The sequence below is a fragment of the Trachurus japonicus genome, chromosome 9 (assembly GCF_045865225.1).
Source record: "Trachurus japonicus isolate A0001 chromosome 9, Traja_1.0".
Taxonomy (NCBI): domain Eukaryota; kingdom Metazoa; phylum Chordata; class Actinopteri; order Carangiformes; family Carangidae; genus Trachurus; species Trachurus japonicus.
The window spans coordinates 24,805,060-24,826,899 of NC_140915.1; the positions used below are offsets into that span (position 1 = coordinate 24,805,060).

The following is a 21,840-nucleotide window of genomic DNA, read 5'->3' on the forward strand; positions in this document are numbered from 1 at the left end:
ACAGCGCTACAGGCGACGGCACAGACAACAGCACAGACAACAACCAAGCCATGAATTGATGCCGCTGAAATATGCAGAGTCATCCCTGTTGTGTCAGCACATGTGCATCATCACTTAGGGACGGACCAGAGTTAAGTTTGTAACTGACTAACTGAGAGGCTTATTCAGAACTACAGGTTGGACTACCCTCTCAGGTGAGACAAACCCATGATACTCTTAATTCTTCAGTTGGATGGCCTCTTATATTATAGAAACATGCCAACCAGGTGGATTAGACACTCAAAACTCATTATTTACTATTTGTCTGGGCTGTTATGGGCACTCTGCTTGCATGTGAATGTCTATTTGTGTTCATGCCCTTTAAAGATCTGTGTAATGCAGTTGCTCTAAGCCATTGATTTAACAGCCATGACTGTCAGGGACAGAACGATAAAACTGATTGAAGAGCACAGTTTACACACAAGGAGATTTGCAGTTAAACAGAATGGATGATCACCCCGATCCAGAGTTTGAAATCCTGCGTGCAGCAGGGAAACACACAGCAGCTGAACATCTGGAGGTGGGTTTGAGAGGGGTGAAGCAGAAACAGAAGCCAGGATTAAAATCTGAATGCCAAGCAGGCAGAAAAAAAACCTCTCAGTGTTAATCAAAATGCGACTGAATGAGTGGTACATTAGTGTGTTTGGCTCAGACAGAAACGGGTGCCGCTTCTGTCCATGTATTTAATTCTGTAGCCTACTGTTTTCTGTGCATTCATCCTGTGATGGACACATCATATGCAGTCATATTATCCCAGCCATAGGCACAACAAACTTAAAGAGATATTCCGGCGTAAATTTAACCCATGGTCCAACGCTGTGAGACCCCCGCTCAAGAGATGAAGTCTGCTGACCACTAGCTTCTCGTTGTAGCAGCAAAGATGCACCATCACAAACAGCGCAGTCTATTTCTCCATGCGCAAACCGCGATCAAAAAGCCACTCATAACCACAAATAATGCTCAGAACAGCACCAAACATCACCAACAGTACAAACAGGGTCCTAGCACATAATAGGAGGCATCAAACATCTGTTAGCTTTGCCTGGTTTCTACTGAAAAGAGACGAAAACAACTCACCCATTCTCCTCCAGTTATAGCCTACGTATCTTATGCAGCAACTTTCGGCGTCCAGCATAGCGTCCAGCGGCCCTGACAAAACACGTCCGAGTCCGACTGGCAGCACAAACATTCAGTCTCAGCGTCCACTGGTAGGCAGTGACCACAGCCAGACCACTTGATTCCCCCAGGCCCAGCACATAGACTCCACCGGCAGCTGTCCCTCTTTCACTTTTCTCCTCCATTTCCTTCAGCTCGTCTTCGGTAAACTCGGTCTCTCTCAAACTGATAGGGCGCCCATCGAAATGAAAACAGTCGTCGTTGTTCTCAAACTGCATGAACACAGCCATGTTGTCCTGTCCCTTCTGTGATGTCTGCTTGTTACTGCCATGGTTACAGGTCCGCAGGCGTCGAAGCAATTACTGAGTAGAGTCCCGCAGCGCAACGCAGGGAAGAAAATGTGTGATTATTGCTCAATTTAAATGCAGTCAAAGTTCCTATGTATCTTGCCTATTAGTTTATAAAAGTTATTATCGAGTTTTCACGGGGAAATGAACGGAATTTGGCATTTCTAACTTTAGGTATTTGCGGGAGAAAATCACATAAACAAGCGCGAGATTAGACGCGACGTCACGTCACACGCGAGATCAGGATGACGTTCGTTTCCGGAAGAGACCGCCTGTAACCAAGGATACTCTATTTACCAATTTAAACCGTTCATAAACCGCTTTTGCTGTAACATAGTGAAGCAGACATCACAGAAGGGACAACACGGTCGAGTTTATGCAGTTTGAGAACAACGACGACAGATCAATGACAAATCAGTTTGAGACTGAGTAGTTTGCTGAAGGAAATGGATCTGCTGGTGCAGTCTATGTGCTGGGCCTGGGGGGTCCGAGTGGTCAATCATAGATATATATCTATGGTGGTCAATCATGTGTGGTCACTGCCTAGTAGCCTACCAATGGCCGCTGAAACTGCCAGTCGGACTCGGTCGTGTGCTGTCCGTGCCTGGACGCGGAAAGTTGCTGCATAGCGTATGAGGAGAGTGGGTGAGTAATTTTCGTCTCTTTCAGTAGAAACCAGGCAAAGCTGACAGGTGTTTGATGCCTCGTATTATGTGCTGGGACCCTGTTTGTGCTGTTGATCACGTTTGGTGTTGTTCTGAGCATTATTTGTGGGTATGAGTGGCTTTTTGATCACGGTTTGCGTGCGTGGAGAAACAGCGCTGTTTGCTATGGTGCGGTCTTTGCTAAAATTGAACTACAGAAGCTAGCGGTTAGCAGACTTCCTCTCTCGGGGGGGTGATATTGTTGGATTTGCAAAATAATGTGCATGTGAAATTCACATGTTAAACAGGTCAGAACAACTAGGCTAATTCTCATTGCATTGGTCCTGTCTTGAACCAAATGAAGTGAACCCAGTGATTTTAGTGTAAAGCAGTAATAGACACCCATAAAAAAGGATACATTTGATCTTTAGCTACTACTTTGTCAGTGTGTTGGTATGACAAGGTACTTCATTAACCACTCTTGGTACACTGTGAGCATATTTCCCGCGTGCAACTTAAAACTTAGACACAGGGTTTAACATTTTAACCAGGCTCCAGCTGCACTCTAAACCAACTCAATGGCAACTGCTTTAATTGTTAATCACTGTCATCAGCACTGTGCCTGTTGTATCAAGACTTTCCATTATATCTATTCTGTGCTCTGCACGCTGCAATTTCCCAGAGCACAGAGCCAAGCACACTGCACTGATGATAGCCCTAGACCTGTTTTCAAATTGGCTCAACTTTCCATTTTAGATCAACGCTACCTTTATTCAGCTTTCGTCATTATGGTTAAATGGATGCACACAGCGTGGCAGCAAACAAACCCGGGCCAAACGACTCGCAGGCGCGAAACCGCAACGTCTGAATGTGAATTTGATCTGTCTGACTTCCTCACGCGAAAACAAACTATCCGCAGGGGACCGTGTCACCGGCGCCAATAAACCTCTCCCGTGTGGCCCACGGAGCAGCAGAGCGCGCAGCCTGGCAGTGCGGCGGCCGCTGCGCCTCTGTCCTTTTGCTGCTGCTGCTGCTATGTTTCTTTAAGTACAGCAGGCAGTGCTGTTGGTCCGCGCACGGTGCGGCGCTGCCTCCTCTCCTCGCAGCGTCAAACAGGCTTCCTCGCCATCGGACAGGCGACAGAACAGACAGGTCGACCCGCAGCCTGCATCACGTCCACGCTTTGACCCGAACAGACGACAGGAGCGAGTGAAACAGAGAGAGAGAGAAGGAGAGAGAGAGGAGAGAGAGAGAGAGAAGGGGGGTGGGCTGCCTCATATAAACTGCTGAGCCGCTGAGCTAGTACCATTACCCCCCCTCTCCTCCTTCTCCGACTGAACGCTTGGAGCGAGTGGAGGTTCATCTGCGGTACAGTAGCCTGCGCTGTTATTGAACGGCTCTGAGAGACACCGCGCAAAGAGCTAATGGGATTGATGAAGTGGCGTTAGTTGTTGAGTGCGGCGGAGCGGAGGGCGCTTTCCAGAGAGCATGCTGCTGCTGCTGTATGATCATGGAGGTGGATCATCATGCCTGCGTCTGAGTGATGACCATCCTGAGCTGAGTTGTGTCCTGCGAACGGCAACATCGAGGGCATCTGTCCTCAGCCTGGGCTCCAGTCATGATTGAGGTAAGGTTGTACTCTTATAGCGCACATTACCTGTGATTTGATTTAACGATAATAAAAAAAAACGAGATCGGAAATCAGTCCTAAACTGCAGCAGCTGTGCGCAGAAGGAGGCTTTAAGTGTGTTGGTGTTACAGAAGTCCTGCACGGTCTCACTGAGAAGCTGCATTGATATGATTACTGCCGTTAACATCACTGAAGTAGACCAATATACCTCACAAACCCGCAGGAGAAATTTCCACTCTTAATTTAATTTCTGTGTGTGTTATTTTAAAAGATAACTGGCTTTTGAAAGGGAGTAAAAAAGCTGGCACTTGTTAAATGAAAGGCTGTGCTGTAGCTGCTGGCTTTGTCCATTTAAAGGCCATATGTTTTGATTAGACTGGGCCTCAGGTGATAGAAATACCTGAGTGGCAGTATGTACACCATCCCATCTATATTGCTCCTCGCTGGCTAATCCAATTGAGAGGTTCCTCTTATTATTTTCCTGTACTACCATGGCCTGTGAAGTTTATGTAGCCTACTGTTGTGTGGCAGATGTTTAGGTGTCCCTGCGCTCTGCTCATTTTAAGTGGACAGTAAGGATGCATTAGGCTGTAACCAGCTGCACGGTTGGAGGCTCACACACTGAGCACCATCACCATTTTCCATCAAGTGTGAAGTCGTTGGACTTTCATTAGAGCCCCCCTGTTTATTTTTAACCAGAGTTGTAAATCAGGCACACAACACAGATGGCAGAACCAAACCTTCATCTGACTCCCTCATTTATTTCCCCAGGAAACACAGTTGAGTGTTTTTCTGGATTGTTGTGTCTGTCTCTGTAGAGAGACCTTTACTGCCCTGCTTCTCTGAGCCCATTTCTTTCTTTCTTTCTTTCTTTTTTACCTTTCAGAACAGGATTTCTGCTACATTGCAATTACCTTTTATAATCAATCATTTTAAAACAAATATCTTTAGATTTGGAGCTGTTATCCAGATAAAACAAGCCTTATGGAAAAAAACGACTAGCTGCGCTGGTTTTGGACTAATCAGTGGGCTGATTAGTCAGTAACCGGTATAATCGTTATTTGTAGCTCTACAAGTCCATGACTCACAAGATAACTGATGATTTTAATGAAATGATGTAAATTCAGCAGCCTCCGCTCCCCATCATTGTTTCTGATGACCCCGGTGTGCTGTAGGTCACTGTATCGAACCGCTCAGCGTGAAGTCCTCCAGCAGAACATGAGGAGAAGACCATAATGTGGTCGTGAAGATTGATCACAATGCTGTTGAAATCAATTGATGAATGTCAGTAATTGCTCATGCTGCTGCTATTTCAGCAGTAAATAAAAGGCATAGAGCATGACAGAGCATTTGTTATGGCTGCAGGAACATGGCACTGCAGTTCATAGCCACCAAATCTAGATCAAGCCGAGCTGATCAATACCATTAACATCAGTGTGAACTAAAAAACAAAGCTCCTCCTCACTTCTTGTCCTCACTTAAAGCTCAGATAGCAGGAGTTTCTGTGATGTAACTGTAGTGACGCTGTTTCAGCTGCAGTGCAGGAACCTTAAAAAAATGTAATAAAACAGATTTTGTTGTCGCTAACTGTAGCTGTGCTGTCCCGAGTGTGCGCTCGCTCAGTCCTCCCTGAGGCGGGAGTGACCAGACGTCAGAGAAATACACCCGAGAGTGAGAGGACGCTGTTCGCACTGCTGCTGTTGATTTAGTGCATAATCGCAGTCAAAGTCTTTTCTCAGGCGTTTTGCAGCAGTTGGTTCTTAAAAGTGGAGCACTGGCTTCAGCACTATAAACAGGGAATCCTGAAAGAAAGAAATGTGTTTTTTTTTTGTAAATTTGAAGTTGAGTTTTTTTTTTCTCACTGCAGAGGAGGAGAACTTGAAAGTGGTTCTGATATGATGTCCTTTGTGTAGCGACAGGGTGGCCGACAGTAGAGTGAGAAGGCTTTGAATTCCTCCAGAGCTTATCTCTATCTCCCTCTCATCCTCTTGGCGACCTCTCAGGGACGTGCCGTGGATCATATCCAATGGCCGCGGGCTTTGAAGATCGCCAGAGGAACTGACAGCAATTGCAGTTTCCAATGCTTGTGCCGGCCAGTACAGTGAAGCGACAGTGGTGCAGTGCGAGCCGGGTGTAGCCTGTGGACGGTATACTCACTCCTGATATATCACCATCAAGAAAGGATGTCAAGATCCTCATTAGAGCTCTGACAAAAATAGCTTGGCATTAAGTGCTCTGCTGTCTTCACTGGAGATGTACAGTACTGAAAGTTTCTGACTGCTTATAGTGACCGACCTACAGGAGCAGCGTTGTAGTTTCACACGCAGGGGCTTCCACTTCCGTTTTTATTGATGTGGGTTCAAGACACAAAGAGTGTGCCTTAGATGATTATGAATAGCAATGACTCATTTTCCTTTTCCTTGAAAGAAGAGATGCTTTTATAAAGAGGATCATCTTTAAAACTGTGTTACGGTTACACAGATCCAAGGAGTGGGTCAGCCTTGCTGCATGTACATCTCAGCCAGATTTTCAGCTTATAGGAGGATTATTCCCAACACTGGACCTCTCCCGTGGACACATCCAGATAATCACTGCCTAGACAGGTGGTAAGATAATACAGTAGGGCCGACTTCAGACAAAGCTGGGAAAACCCCAAACCTGAACTTAAACTCAAGTCGCAGGTTTAGTTGATTGTCCATTGTTTGCCGTCCTAATATGCAGCATGTGAAAAAAACAAAAAACTTTTCATCCGTCTTACATCCAGTGAGCAGGACGTAAGGATAAAAAGCCAGTTATATTTGTGAATTCAGACACGACCATTTGGGTCCAAAAATAAAGAGACACAGACAGTCTTGGACAGACACAGGCACCCTGCTGAGGACGTGGATATAGTTTAATCCAGCCAAACCTAATATGAGGTGTGAGATTGTGTGTGTGTGTGTGTATCTGAGTCAGAGTGCAAGGCTGTGTGCTTCCATTTATTTCCAAGTATGCTGGGGGAAAAAGACAAGGCTATCTTTAGAGTGTTTTCCTTGGAGATTGCAAGGCCAAAACTTCTGCTGCAGAGTGGTTAGATTAGATCATTATTTGATCATTTTATATATATATATATATATATATATATATATATATATATATATATACTGAGTTAATGTACATAATGGGGCAAGAACATTTTTGTTACTATCCAATGTTTTAAACCCATGTTAAACTTTTCCTGCTGTGTAAACCAAGGCCCAATTCCGATTCTATTTTTCATCCCTACCCCTAGCCCTTAACCCTTGCCCTTGAAACGGAGCTACAAGGAGTAGGTTTGAAAGTCAACCCCTACGAATTGGGACACCACTTCAACAATCACATACGTCATCAGTCGTCTCTGCTGGCTTTCACATAAGCAGACGTGACGAGCTTTTGCCACAAATCCTCTATTCAGAACCACGTTAACTTAATAAAATAAAATAAAATTTAATGAAGAATGATTGGTTCATTGTAAAACATTTATTTATTGATGTAAATGTGGTGATTTCTGTATAGGCTACAGATCCCCCAGGCAGTGCTGCTCCTGTGTCCAAAACACATGAAGCTTCACTTTTAATTCAAACAAATTAATGCGACAATTGTTACATTTCATCAATGAGACCAGCATTTATCTCCTAAAAAGAATGTAACTACGCAGCGGTAAACCTTTAAAACCCTGCGGGTAAGTTAATTAGCAGTCGTCTTTTCTACTGGGACGAGGTCGGGAGGTCGGCCGGCTGACAAGCTCTCCGGACGAGGTGGTGTCTCCGTGACGAGCCGTTGATCTGCTCCACAGGTGGAGGCTCCAACGTGGAGCTTCACTTCTCCGAAAAACATCGGAGCAAACGTCTAAACAGCCGTCATTTGGATAAACCGACCGCACATTGGGATCTAAACAGCTACTTTCTCGCATGAAAAAATATTCAAACTTAACAAAATGACGTAATAACAGCGCTACAGTGAGAAATAAATCAGCTGCCGGTTGCCACAAGATGCATTCTGGGAAACTTGTCATAGCCCTCGGTCCGTAGTGTGCCCCTGAAAAATCTCCGTTTCGAGGGCGAGATAGCCCTACCACTTCCCCCTAACCCTCGTCTGAACCAGAATTGGGACACCCCTATCATTTCACGTGAACGCGCAAAACGAAGGGTTAGGGCCAAGGGCTAGGGCTAAGGGGAGAATCGGAATTCGGCCAAAAATAAGAGGAAAGAGCCAATCTGAATTTCATTGCAGGAACATTATTGTGAACCCTAATTTTGTATGCCTTTTGCCTGCACGTTCTCTTGAGCTGTCATGTAAATATAAAACTTACATTTTGAGTTATTACCGTAAACACAGAAGACACAAAGCTCTCCTGTTACACTGACAGTGAACTGTTACTGAAAGAGAAGTTCTGTCCTGTTCTCCGTCCTGTTTGTCAAACTGCAACGCGTTTATTTTCTTAGCCATTCATTGCTAATTTTCAGATGTGGAGAAAATATCTCTCCCACAGACTTGTCCTCAAACACAGACATTTATCATTTAGTTGGAGGTTGGTCTGGGTCCCAGTTGTGGCATCAACTCTGGCTCCCCTCAGTCTGACCCAAACTGACTCAACTGTCAGACTGACTCACAACTATGTGAATGTCCAACACTCTCCGCTCAGGGGAGTCAGACAGTCCTGACACTGTGTTTGTGTGTGTGTGTGTGTGTGTGTGTGTGTGTGTGTGTGTGTGTGTGTGTGTGTGTGTGTGTGTGTGTGTGTGTGTGTGTGTGTGTGTGTGTGTGTGTGTGTGTGTGTGTGGTGTGTGTGTGTGTGTGTGTGTGAGAGACAGAGAGAATGAAGAGAATGTAAAAGCAATTGAGAAAACAAAAAAGACGAGAAGTTGAGGATAAGCAGAAAACACTATAAAGATATAAAAACAACTTTTTTCACGGCCCACAGTTGACCTTGAGATGCTGCCTTAAATTGCCCCCGGGGGATAAATAAAGTTTTTTGAATTGAATTGAAAGATTAGCACATCACCACTGTAATTGCTCACCTCAAGTACTAGACCCCTTGACCTTTCTTCAGCTTGGGGCCTGCTCCACAAAAAGGCCTTTGTTGGTGTTAAACTGCTGGGCTCTGTTTTCTGTACCTGCTGCACCAACAGCCTGGCAACAGCCGAGCCTTTACATAAAAGAAATGCAGTTTACCAACCCCACTTTTAGGAAACTGGAGGACAAAATGGTCTGAGTGCTGCCTGTGTGTTAATCTGAAAAGCACTTATCTTCGGGTAATACCCCTGACCTGAAACTAAAGCTCCATTTATACTTCTAAATGAGCTCCCACATTCAAGTTATTTACACTGTGATATGTCAAAGAAAACTGAATAACAATGAAGTAGTTTTAGCATGTTGGCTGGCACGTGTTGTTTAATGACAGCAAATATAGTCCCCTTTTAAAGCTCTCTTGGGTCAATAAAGTAGAAGCTGCAGCCCCATTAGTGAGGTGGTGTGGAGAGCATCAGTCTGAGCAGCGTTAGTCAGTGCACACACAACCTTACACAATCCAGACTGCACTGTGAAGAATTAGACGCACATTTCTCTTTAAAGAGGATGTCTGAAGATTTTGATAAAGCCTCTCTCTCTCCTAACAATGCAGCAGCCGTACAGCAGCAGGAGCTTCGGTGTGATAAAGAATCAGAGGGAGCGGAGCCCCCTCTGGGTCTGCCGGCCCCGCGCTGTCGCTGTCAGCAGCGGCTTCAGATCTGCTTTCAGTGTGCCAGTCCCTAATTGGGCTGTCACACTTGCAAGAGAAATTTGTCAAGTTTCTGTGAAATGAACTGCTTGGCCAAATCAAGATGTACATCCCTCTGTTCCTTTCCAAACCACCCATGTACAGCTGTGATTATCATGGAATAACAGGATCCTCCAGCTTTTAAATGGATAAACCACTTTGCTTATTTCCTTCTGAGAATATGTCATTAAAGGGTAAATAGCAGAAGATGCTTGTGATTTTTTGCTTGGTAATTGCATCTTCTGGGATTTCATTTGAAGGATGCGCAACCGCAACCGTACCTCGTCTATTTATACACGATTAAAGTAAGGGCTTATTATTCTTACACTCAGCCTTACATGTTGTTCCATTAATTTCCAGCAGCAAGCAGGATGAGTGCCTGACTCTATCCCCTTATCAGCTACTTTTCTGAATCTAAGCAGAACGCCTACACGGGCTCCTCCACAGAGCTAATGTCGTCCATCTGTCAGTGGAGCCGCAGAGGTCGGCCGTGATGTCAGGAATTATTGCAGGCAGTAAACGAAGCACACCTGGTCGGCCATGAGCCCGAATCGCCACGCCGTCGTGCCAGCCCTCTTCACCTCCTCTCTCTCTCTCTCGGTGACTGTGCAGATGTCTTCCCATGTTGCTCGGGGGCAAGATGACTCAGCTCCAGCTCCCACTCAGCTCGAGCACCCACTCACCGCTTCACTGACTCCCCTGTTCGGCCCGCTCCTCAGTCAACCACAGCAACTTACACACGCTCTGGCTGCACTGTTAGATTGAGGCCAAAACACAGGCTGCATTATCTGTACCTTACTTGTTCCAGTCTTATTCTTTTTGTTAGTGTTGCTGTTGCTGTCATATGACAGTTCTTTTAGTAAATAGGCTAGGATTTCAAGTTTTCATTCATACTTAGATATTTTTTTTGTAAGGCACTTTTTATGACTTTATAACAGTGCAACACAAAGACAAACATGTGAACAATGACAAGACCAAAATAACAAAATTCTTGACATAAAAAACAAACAAAAAAAGAAATAGTTACACAAAGAAACAATTACATAAACTAAACTAATCCAAACATGCACAATGTTAATATTTCCAGATAACAATTTATTCCTTACTTTCAGCCTATTGTTTGGATCTTTCTGTTGCTTTGTTGTGTGTTAATATCCTGACTCTGGTTGGTGGGAATTGTCTGTCCTATACAATCTGGATTTCACAACTTGACATGTATAAATAGTCTTAAAGTCAGCATCAAAACAATCTGTAATCCTATCTTTAATCCTATTTATAAGTCTTCTCTATATTTGTCTATAAGAGGATGGCTGTTTGATCAAATAAGTTCAGTTTCTAAAATTGGATAAGAATTGCCTCAGTCTCTGTACTCATTCCCTGGTTTGAACCACTGATGTTTAGTATCAATCTACAAGAGTCCTGCGTGCCGACGGGTTAAACTCTGTTTCCCTTTTTTCCCCAAGTGCATGCTATGTTAAATGTGTTTTTCCTCTCACCACTAATGCTGTCTGACCATGCTAGGCTCCATCCAACATAACTGAGCTGAAGGGAATTTTGGCAGAATCTGAAAAAAAAAGACTGAAGTTTAAAAAATTCAGCAGTAACTTGTCTCTCCAAAAACAATGTCCCAGTCACTCAGGTAAAATCCACACACCTCACGGGGAACAGTTTTCCTTGGAGCCTCATTTCAACTGAACAAAGAGTCCCTTTAAGTTTCTCAGGCAGAAACTCAAAACCTGGGCTCATAAAATTAAAACTATCTGCATGGCGAGATGCCACTGCAGGGAAGTGAGAAAAATGATTTTTTTTTAAGGAACTGGATGAATTGACCACTTAAATGAAACCCCATCTTGCACTGGACTGAGGTGCACATATTCTTTTAAGGAAATAGCTCAAGACGTCACTGCACAGCCACATTCCTATGTTATTTCAGAGATTTCTGTCTGCATCTCTCTTTCTCACGCAGTCACACATATACACACACACACAGGCCTCCTCTTCTCCCCTTTCTTTCTCGGCTTCAGAGTTGTTATTCCGTGTTGCATCAGAACAACAGTGAAACACCACTATATGTGCTCGTCATATTTTATTCATCTTAGGAGAGGCTGCGGCACCGAGGCTAGCTCCTTCCTCTGCGCCCAGAGCAGGCAGCTGTCAGAAAGCCTGAATCCCCAGATACTTTGCCCATTTCTACTTTAACATGCATGCACATGCACACATCCACACACAGGCACATTATATTGCATTGCTCCCTTGTGCATACATGTATCTGTAACCCTTCCATTATTGCAGACGTAGCCTTTTCTCAATTTCCTTCTCTGTTTAATGTGGTTCAGTTTTTTTTGTCAGTTGTGGTGACAGCAAAGTCTGTACTGTGAGGTCACATTCTAAATTCAAAACACAGGAGAAACTATAATGAAATAAGTGAAGTCCTTGTCCTCAGCTTTGTTTGCCACTCTTCTTCTAAGTGAAGCAGCTCGGGTTTAAACATTTCTTCTTAGTCATGGTATTGTCATTGCTGGGACCAACAGTAAGGGAAACACAACAACAGTAATATTTGAGTAAAAATAGGATGTATGAGCAACAAAAGCCTGTAATGACGTTCACATTTAATTGGAAGGGATATGTTGACAGCAGGCCTCTGGTGCTGCTCGACCTTTACAGGCAGATTTCCGTGATGCTGATGCTGCCCATGGTTCACTACACATTTTGCAAGGCATGCTTACAGAGCACCCTGCTACATACACACTTCATGTTCCTCAAATGAATGCATCCACACCACTGCACCCAGCTCGCCGGCCTGCGTGATTGTGCACACTGAACAGCTCATCAAAAACAAGCGAAATAGCTTGTGCACAACAACACTCGGAAAGACAAATGAGCTGACTGTTCGTGTGTGAACCTTTCTGTTCCTTTGTATCAAAGGAAAATAAAGTCAGAGGCTGTGATGTTGTTCGGTGCGTCTGTGTGATGAAGTTGTTTCTGTTGTACCTGTTGTCTTCCCTCACTTCAGTTTGTGCTAATTTCCCAGAGACCCTTTGAACAACTCCACAAGTGAGAGCACCGAATACTTGAGATTCTGCCGTGGGTTATATGTGTAGGCGATGACAGTCAAACAGAGGGAGCACTAATAGGAAGAGAATATTTTTCCAGAGGAGAAAAAAACATAAGATTTGTGTCTTGGCTCAAAACATATGTTTTAGCTGCGTTCGTCTTCTTTTTTTTAAAGATATTTTTTAGGCATTTTTGCCTTTATTTGATATAAGAGAGAGAGAGACTGGGGGAATGACATGGGCAAGGGATTGTCTCAGTCAGGAGTCGAACCACCAACCAGCGCGTCAGGCATATTCAAATTTTTTCAAATTCAAATTTTATTTATTTATATGGCACCTTTCGTGCTAAAAGCAACACAAAGTGCCTCACAGAGGCTAAAAATAACAAGGAAAAGAAAAAAAATAAGATACAAATGTGCTGTAAGCATGTATAATGCAGTATAAAGATCAACATTCAATCATATACGGCTGATTCAGATTTTTGAGGAAGGATATGACTTTTGTTTTGTTCTGGATAATGAAGCATTACACAAATTCATGCAGGACATAGAAGTCATTAGCCCCAGCTGCAGTCAGCTGACAACCAGCTGATTATTCACTGACCAATCACATCCATTCTCCCACAGTAGGCGGTCTATTTAAACCGAAGCTGTAAACAGTGATCTCTCCTTCAACACTGCTACAATCACAACGCTGCTGCTTGCAAAAGTTGCCACCACCTACCAGCCTCCACCTGCTTAGTCTGAGTCTAAAATTGCTCATCTGAGTTGCTTCGATACCACTCCTACGGGGGCTTATTTATTGCGCTCCCCCGAGCGACATAGCATGCTCCTTGTTAAATCCATGGAGCCTTCAGCGCCAAACCTAGCACCATTTGCTGCAATCAATGGTTTTAATCAATGATGAGGGTGTTCCTGAATGAAGTACCTTTCAAACTCTGATTTAATTCATAATACACATAATAAAACAATATTATTCTAATTTTCATCAGTTGAACTACAAAAGCAGCTGCAACATTTAGTCCTGCCTAAACCTGATATGACATAATGCACTGGAGGAACCATTTTTCTGTCAGTGTTCCTACTTGTACCTGTCGTTTGGTTTGAATTGAAAATGGACACTGCACTTAAATGGTAAACAACTTGAATATAACAAACTACTCTGTACTTTTTTTTTATTTTGTTTAACAAAAAAAAATGCAGTGAAAATTTGAACTGGATAAATGTGATTACCTTTGTGTTTTTTGGGGGGGTATACACAAAAGACTTGAGTTGTTTTTCTGAATACCTGCTGTTAACTGTGTGTCATGCTGAGACAGCCGTCTGCAGTTTTAGGATCTTCTATTGTCTGAAGTGATCCCAGCATGTGGTGCCGTGAGTGGGATCAACCCTTCACTCCAGACAGCATCTTTAGTAGCCCCTCTAATCTCAGCTTTGTTGCAGACTTACTGAGTTCTCAGGGATATACAGTACACTGGTCCAAACCTTAAAATGTAACACTGTTTTGCAGTGAGCTGAAAACCACAAACTTGAGAATGCGAATGGATGCAGGTTGGTTTTATTTTCCCATGAAGCCACACTTGTAGTTTCTAAAAAGAGTGAGGAAAGGACTAGAGGGAAGTGAGAAGTGCACTGCTGATCACTTCCCTCACCGTGCTCACATTTATTATAAGAGCAAAATAATTCCTATAAATCATTAAAGTTCTTCATTTTGTTGCTGTCCCACTGCAGAAGGCCAGCATGAAGGGTGAGCTGCAGAACAACAGTGCTGCGGGATTCAGCGTTTTGCTCAAGGACACTTGAGCAGAGCAGGCGCTCATTGACACAGGAGCTTGAATGAACGTCCTACAGTAGTGGCTCTGTCTCTGCTCTCACTGCACTGCCCAACACTCAGCTGTTTTTCTGACCGTCCTCTGCATAACAGGCCACAAGAAGCAGCTGTGTCAACATCTTATCTGAGAGTAAGTTCTCAACAACAACACAATGATGAGAGGATGCTACAAAATAATAATACAAAAAACTTTAGACTAACTGTTTGCTCTCTGGACAATATTTTCTATCTCTGTGCCACGATTGATGAACAATTTAACATTTGTCAGAAGCACGATTATTTAAACATTTAGAGAATCACCTCTAATTTAAGTCCAATATTCACTCTCTTTTAGCTCTGATTTTGGTTTTCACCAATTGAAATTCCACTAATTGTCCCTGTCTGCTGATAAATGGCTTTTGGGATGAAAACAGCTGCTGTATTGTATATAGTAAGATTAAGATAGGTGAAAATGTGAAGCAGGGAACGCCGGTGAGTATGAGTCACATTACACGTAGACATCTATGTCATTGTTGCTATAAAATACAAATTAGGGCTTGAGCGTGGAGATGGTATCACATGTGGTTTACTTATCTTAGCATGAAGATATGAGGCAGGTTAAAACTGCTTGCATGGCTTGATCCAAATTTCACAGTTACACGTACCAGGCCGTGTAAAGGTTAATCATCACTATTTTATATCTTATTTATTTATTTATTTATTGTGGTTCTATATAGAGGTCGGTGCTGAATCTACATGTTTATGAGCAACAGCACTGTGGTCAGACTCGGTACAGGTTTCTGGAGTCGTATCACAGTGAGTGAGGGTGCCAGGTTTGTTTCAACCTGTGCACTATAACAAAACCTGTGCACACTGACTGTGTCTGGCAATCTGCTCTATAGCCACAGACACTACACAGAAGAGCTGAACAGATGGAAACAGGAAACCCTAATGTCATAAAACATGTTACTCAACCTGGAATCAGTGTCATTTGCACATTTCTATTTGCGTGTGGGCTAGACGGTGCTATCTGTGGTTTTGGTAGGCTGGTAAGTGTATTTACCAAAAGGTTAAACTATATCTGTGACTGGAAAATATCAACGATGTCATCTTATCTGATAAAGAGGTCTCACTTGAATATCACAGGATAACATCATTTCTGGCTCTCTATTCTACAGGATACAAATAGTAAATATACAGAATCACATTGTTATTAAACATAACTTAATGCTTCCAAATACTGAGCCAAACACCCACTGATTTGTGCTGCTGAGTTTCTTACTGCCCAACGTGGAAAGGAAGTGCCTTGTTCTCAGTTAATAAATAACTGTATTTCTCAGCTGTATGTTGTTCAGATGTGTCCGCCTGTGTTGCGCAGTGTAACTTAATGATGTGCTGTTGAAAATTGCCTCAAGTTACACGCAGAGGCATTTCCTATTTTCCCTCATCCTTCCTCCTCCTCGCCAGCTAAACATTTGCTGAAACCCTTTGCAATCCCCCTCTTATGTCTATTCAAGCAGAGAGGACTGAGACTCACAGTAGAACTGAGCTGGGAGAATTCGCTTTTAATTAAAGCGCAGAGATCCTCTGTGCTTACTGAAGGTGGGAGAGGAGAAAGGGGGTAAAGCTCCTTTCCTCTTTGAAAAAAAAAGTGAACTGCAGATATTCTGTAAGGCCCTGAATGAAGAGCTTTGTTAAGGTTGGATAGTGGAAGACATCATTTAATCTCCCATTGACAGCGCCTCCCTGCTGCAGAATAATTGCTTCTTTTATGAAGCCATTAGAGAGGACTGATTCAAGTGATTGTTTCTCAGATGTCCATGTATGGGGCCTACTGGGATCTCGGAGTGGCAGCTTCTGAGGGTGGGTCTAAAACTCACACAACATGGATCTGGAATATGTCTCTGTGTAGAGCTTTGTAGTGCACTAATGGTGCCAGGACTGTCCTTCCTGTTGGCATCGAAGAGGCTTTTCCAGCATTTCTCTCTACAGAAACAATCAAATGTCTTTCATTCCCAGTTCATTTTCTTCCCCGGTCCTTCATGTTTACACAGGAACTCCATGGTGGATTCTCCAAGTAGTAGAAATTGTGCTAATCTACATTTGGTGCGAACGATTTGTCCAGTCTTTGTCTTTTTGCTCATGCCTAATTAAACTCTGCTGCTCTGTGTCCACCATCACAATAGAGTTATTATTCCTCCACTCCCATCGTCTTTTTGACTGTGTCAGTTGCTCATCACTGTATACTGGTGGAAACATTCCCGATCATCAGACACTACATTACAATGCTGCGGCTTAACACTGCTGTGCACCAGTCAAAAGATGAGGATTACATTATTTTTAGACCCTTTAATTTATCTCTTCTCTTTCAGAGTAAAAGGTCACCATTGAGCTTAATGGACCATGGAGTATTATCAGGATTACAATGAGCTTTTTCTCTGCCATCCTGAGCTTAATTTTTAAGCTTCATAGGTTGTGCTTAAAACTGTTCCTGTGATTGGTCTGTTCAGTCTCTCAAATGCCAAATACCTTAGTATTTGTAATTACCTCCAGGCTTTGGGGAGGGTGTAACCAACACAGCTAAATACTGCAATCGTTTCATGACCATAACAACAATTGTATCCCCTAGAGACCATTTTTATACAAGTAAACGCTCTTTTCCTAAGATAGTTTACAGTGAGAGTGGGCAATTCAGATTGTCTTTTTGTCTGAGATGCAATGTCTCAATGTTGGCCAGTGTATACCTGATTAATCTGTGAGAGGCTGGTTATCAGTCAATAATGTTGGCCATACTGTTGTATCGGTGAAGCTTTCTCCAGATATGGTTGCCTGGACATTACTACTACCAGAAAAAGCTGGTTGTAGTGTGTCCTGACTTTGCTGTTTTGTATAGAAAACAGCATGTTGAAAGCTGAGTGGTGACCCTTTCTTGTATAAAAAGACTGACTCTTAAAGACCACCTAGCTACTCCTTTACTGCATAAAATTATAGATAAATGTATGAGTGACTGGAAGGTTGTACTACTGTAGTGTTATTCAAATTCAGATTTGGTCCCTTCCTTAAGATTGTCTCAGTTGGTAGAGCACCTGCCCCCTGTGTTGAGGCTATAGTCCTCAACACCGCGTCAAGCGGCCCTATCCTGCATGTCATTCCCCCCTCTCTGCCTCCCATTTCCTGTCTCTCTCAACTCTGCAGTCCATTAAAGGCAAGAAAGCCCAAAAAATATACTTAAAAAAAAAAAAAAGATTGTCTCTTCAGCTGCCGAAGGAATTAAAAATATGTAGGCTACTAGGCTAGAACCAACAATGTTTTAAGTGACTACTTATGCTGTACTGAAGGCCTTTGTTGGATTACAAATTTTAAACCCCATATTTTACATCTGCCGCCAGACCAGGTTGTTGTGGACAAACTGCTTTGTAGATGGCAGAGGGACCACTTTGCCAAAACTGTCAGAATTTGTAGTTGCGTGGCTAACTTATAATGTGCATGTAAGACATTATTTTGTACTTTTCAAATCACAGATTGCATAAAATAGAATTACATAGGTAATCTAAATGAAATCTGAAAGGAAAAGTTTGACATTTTCATTGCATCAGCCTCTCAGCAGGTCATTAATCAAAGGTTAACGCAAAGACTCCCTGACAGACAGAGGTTCAAGTCACAGATAACCTACTAATAAATAGCATCCACTGAATGATAACGAGTGTAGTGGAAATCTGTTTTTAGAAACATAATCACAGGGTATGTGAAGTGGCTCTTTTTAAGTGTCAACACTGAGGCAAAGATGGATGTCGTCTGTAATAAATACTTCATAGTCGCCTGAATGGGTTGGAAGGAAATATAGTGAGGAGAAATTTGCAGCAAAAAAGCTCATTGGAAGGTTTTAAACTGCTTTGCAAGCTTAAGATAATCTGTCGCTGTGTAAAGATTCTCACAAACATCTTTGTTGACGAGCTTCCCTTTGAGTGGACACCAGTAATTAAGTGTATTGGGCAATAAGCCAATCACTAATGTGGGCACACACTGAGATCAAACACAGATTTAATTAAAATGGCTGACATGAAAATGGGAAGCCAAAAAATGTGGTGCATATCCTGGCAACTTTTGCCAAACATTAAGCAAACAAAACGGCTTTGGCAGCGCGTTTATTGGAAACAGTCGCGTCCACACTCCAGTTTTCAGGCGTCATGCATCCCTAAGACTTGGCGTCTGCGCTACATCTGCAGTTCATGTTCTGCAGAGCAGCAACGTTTTGGACTCTAACGTGGTTGTGTTAATCAGTTCTACATGTGAACTGCAGTATTATTTACACATGGCAAATGTTTTTTCCCCCTATTGTTAGCTACACTGCTAGTGCTAAACATATTTTGGTGTCTCAGTATCTTTTATTGTTTCATGTTTATGTATTTATGACGTTTCCTGATTTACGTCCTCATTCAGAGACACTCTGAACAATCTGGCTGCCTTCTGGTGGTCTGGAGTTTTGTGCTAATGAGGCTTCAGGCAACTTTGCAAGGAGCATGGTGTGTAGCAATTTGTGTAAACTTGAACGCAAGTATGGCCTGAGATATCACGGGGGGCAGGAATGTGATCTTTAGTTTGATTTGATTTGACAAACATGGCTAATGCGCACTGGCAGCCCAAACACACCAGGAGAGCGGAAAGACTATGCCCCAGGGTGAGGGGAGGGTCAGGGCTGCTGCGGCTAATGCTGTTAACCCTTCTGCGGCTGCACAACCGAAGCCGTCCTGCATGTTACAGTACAGTATTTGGACAGGATGGGTCTTCAAGCTGAGTGCGCAAGCACATAACTCAAACAGGGAGTTGGAAAAAAGGACAAAAGACAAGCCTCAAGTGGTTTCCTTTTCCACAAATGCCACTGGTGCACCAGATAACCTCTTCTTCCTGCCACTGTTACTGATTGTTACTGTCACAATAATGTGTGTTTCTTCCCCGGAGAAGCTCACTGTTAATGATCATCCGTGCTGCGTTCGCCGTGGACCAAACAACCCCTCAAGGACATTTCATGATAAATTTTGTTTTCCTGTATTTTTCCAACTCATACCACTGTGAAAACACACTGGGCAAAACCTGTTTAAAACTATGGGAGGATACCACAACTAATGTAATTCAGCTGGTGTGATTTCCACTGGGGAGTCGGAGGTCTAACAGTTAAAATACTTTACCCTTTTCCCAGTGAAAAGAATGTTCTTTGGCAATCAAAAGGCAGGGGGATGGAAATTGATCACATCTGCAGAACCAAGAAACAAAACTGAATATTTTATCTGCTTCTATCATTACAAAATATGAATGTCTTAAATATCCAGCCTCTAGATTTTCAATCTTGTTGACATTTTTTAGGATAAAGATCTATCTCTTTTATTACAAACTGCATTCGATTTATTTTTCTTCCCCTCACATTACATCCTCAGTTCGTCCAGTTCTTTGCAGTTTCTTTCCTTCAAACCAAAACAAATGATATACTGTACTGTTAAATAGCCTCAGTTAACTGTTGACTGCACTCACTGACCCGGTACACGAGGCGAGGCGTCACAGAGTTGACCACAGCTCTGCCTTGCTCAACCCCATCCCCGGTCAACGAGTCCCACGACAGATATGAAGAATATTTATTGATTGACTTGTGAAGCCATTTGCCTGCAGCACAGGCAGAGCTGGCTGTCTGCCTGCTCACCAAAGATTAACTTTGACGTTTCCTCCCCCTAAATCCACTCTGATTAAATATTTGCTGGCTCATTTAATATGAATGTGAATTATTGGTCAGTCAGTGTGTTCATGTCCACTCCACCTAAGTAATTGCCAGGCTCACATGTCTGCTGCACTTCCTCCTCTTTCTCAGTCTCTTTCCAAGAGTCTTGGTTGCAACTGCTTTCAATGAAATTGATATTGATAAATAAGAGAATAAACTTACAGTATGCAAATCTACCAAAACTCTGATTTCTAGTTATGCCACTCGTGTCCAGACTAAACTATCCTAGATTTCAAATGTATTTTTTTATTGTGCTTCAAAATCACTAAAAATGCCCTCTACCTTTCCCTAATTGTTCCAAAATGAGGTTAATGTCTGTTTTTTTATTGAATGACAGTATTGGGTAGATTAGCATGATATTTATCATAATGAATTCTAATTTGAACAAGACATTTGTGTGATCAAATACCTTTAAATGTCTGCTACTTTAATACCAGTAGTATACTGTAACACGCTAACACACTAAACTCACCTTGTATATCAACATTTATTTATTTACCTTGTATACGAGTACTGGCTAAACATCAACATGTTAGCATTTTAATCTGCTAACATTAGCATTTAAGTTACTGTGCCACAGAGACGCTACGTACTGTAGCTTGTTTCCTTTTTGTCTCATACAACACAAAGGATCTGTACAGTTGCAACAGTAATGCTTCAACGCTCTTATTACTGTCATTTGAACCTGCAGGTAAGCAGTGAGCAGAGTTCAATTTCATTTTCCCAACTGGGCAGTACCTGAATTATTAAAACCAGTAATTAACTGTGTGTGGTCCTGTTGCATTTATAAGAGGCCGAGTGGGTTGGTGTACTTTATCGTCATGCCTCCTAAACCTATACTGTTACCTCAGAACAGGAGGGCTGCTCACTGCTGCTCAGCTTTAGCCTCCATCTTATGACTTGTGCACACATACTACCCTGAAACAATGCTCTGTTGTGCATCTTTGCTCATGACCTCCAAGGATTTAAATCATAGTCAGGGTCCACCACACATTTACAGGATACTGCAACCCCTGTGCATTAGGAGTGAGCCGAGCGTCATGTTGATATGTGCAGTTTTATTTTTCTATTTAGGCCTTGCAACCCTGTAGGGAACCTAACCCAGATATGATTCAATTTCTCTGAGGCTAACAAATTATTCATTTTGAAACAAAGACTAGCCTGTTTGAGAGTTACTGTATTTCATTTGTACTGAAATATGAATCATTTCTCCATCGGCAGGGAGCAAAACGCTGACACGGGGCTGAAAAGTCGTCATGGTTACAGATTGAGCGCAGGAGTCACTTTATAATGTTGTTTATTCAGCTGTTATACGTTGCAGAAATAAATGTAAGGATTTTTTTTTATATGTGTAACTGCATTTTTTATGAATCCCTGTGGATTGGAAGCTAGTGAAAAGAGAAATCTATTGACATTTAACTCAGATATTCAGAGGAATAATAGGAACTTATTTGCTTTCTTGCTGAGAGTTAGATGGGAAGGTCAATAGCTGCCACCCATGTGTCCAGTCCATCCACCAAATATAAAACTTGAGGCAATTGATTAATTTAGCTTAGAATAAAGATTAATAAATATAAATCAGTGATATTTTGTGAAAGCATAACCTGTTGTTTTTGCATTTCTGTTTTGTGTAAAGATTAAACAACCAAGATAATGGGG

The 21,840-nt window shown here is 42.6% G+C and overlaps 1 protein-coding gene across 1 annotated transcript in view; it reads left to right on the forward strand.

The window, feature by feature from the left end:
• The first annotated feature begins 2,866 nt into the window (after nt 1-2,866).
• wscd2 (WSC domain sialate O sulfotransferase 2) overlaps nt 2,867-21,840 on the forward strand; it is a 35,951-nt gene continuing 16,977 nt past the window's right edge. The window contains exon 1 of the mRNA XM_085786834.1: nt 2,867-3,773. The gene's annotated coding sequence lies outside the window, so the exon portion shown is untranslated. The remainder of the gene's footprint in view (nt 3,774-21,840) is intronic.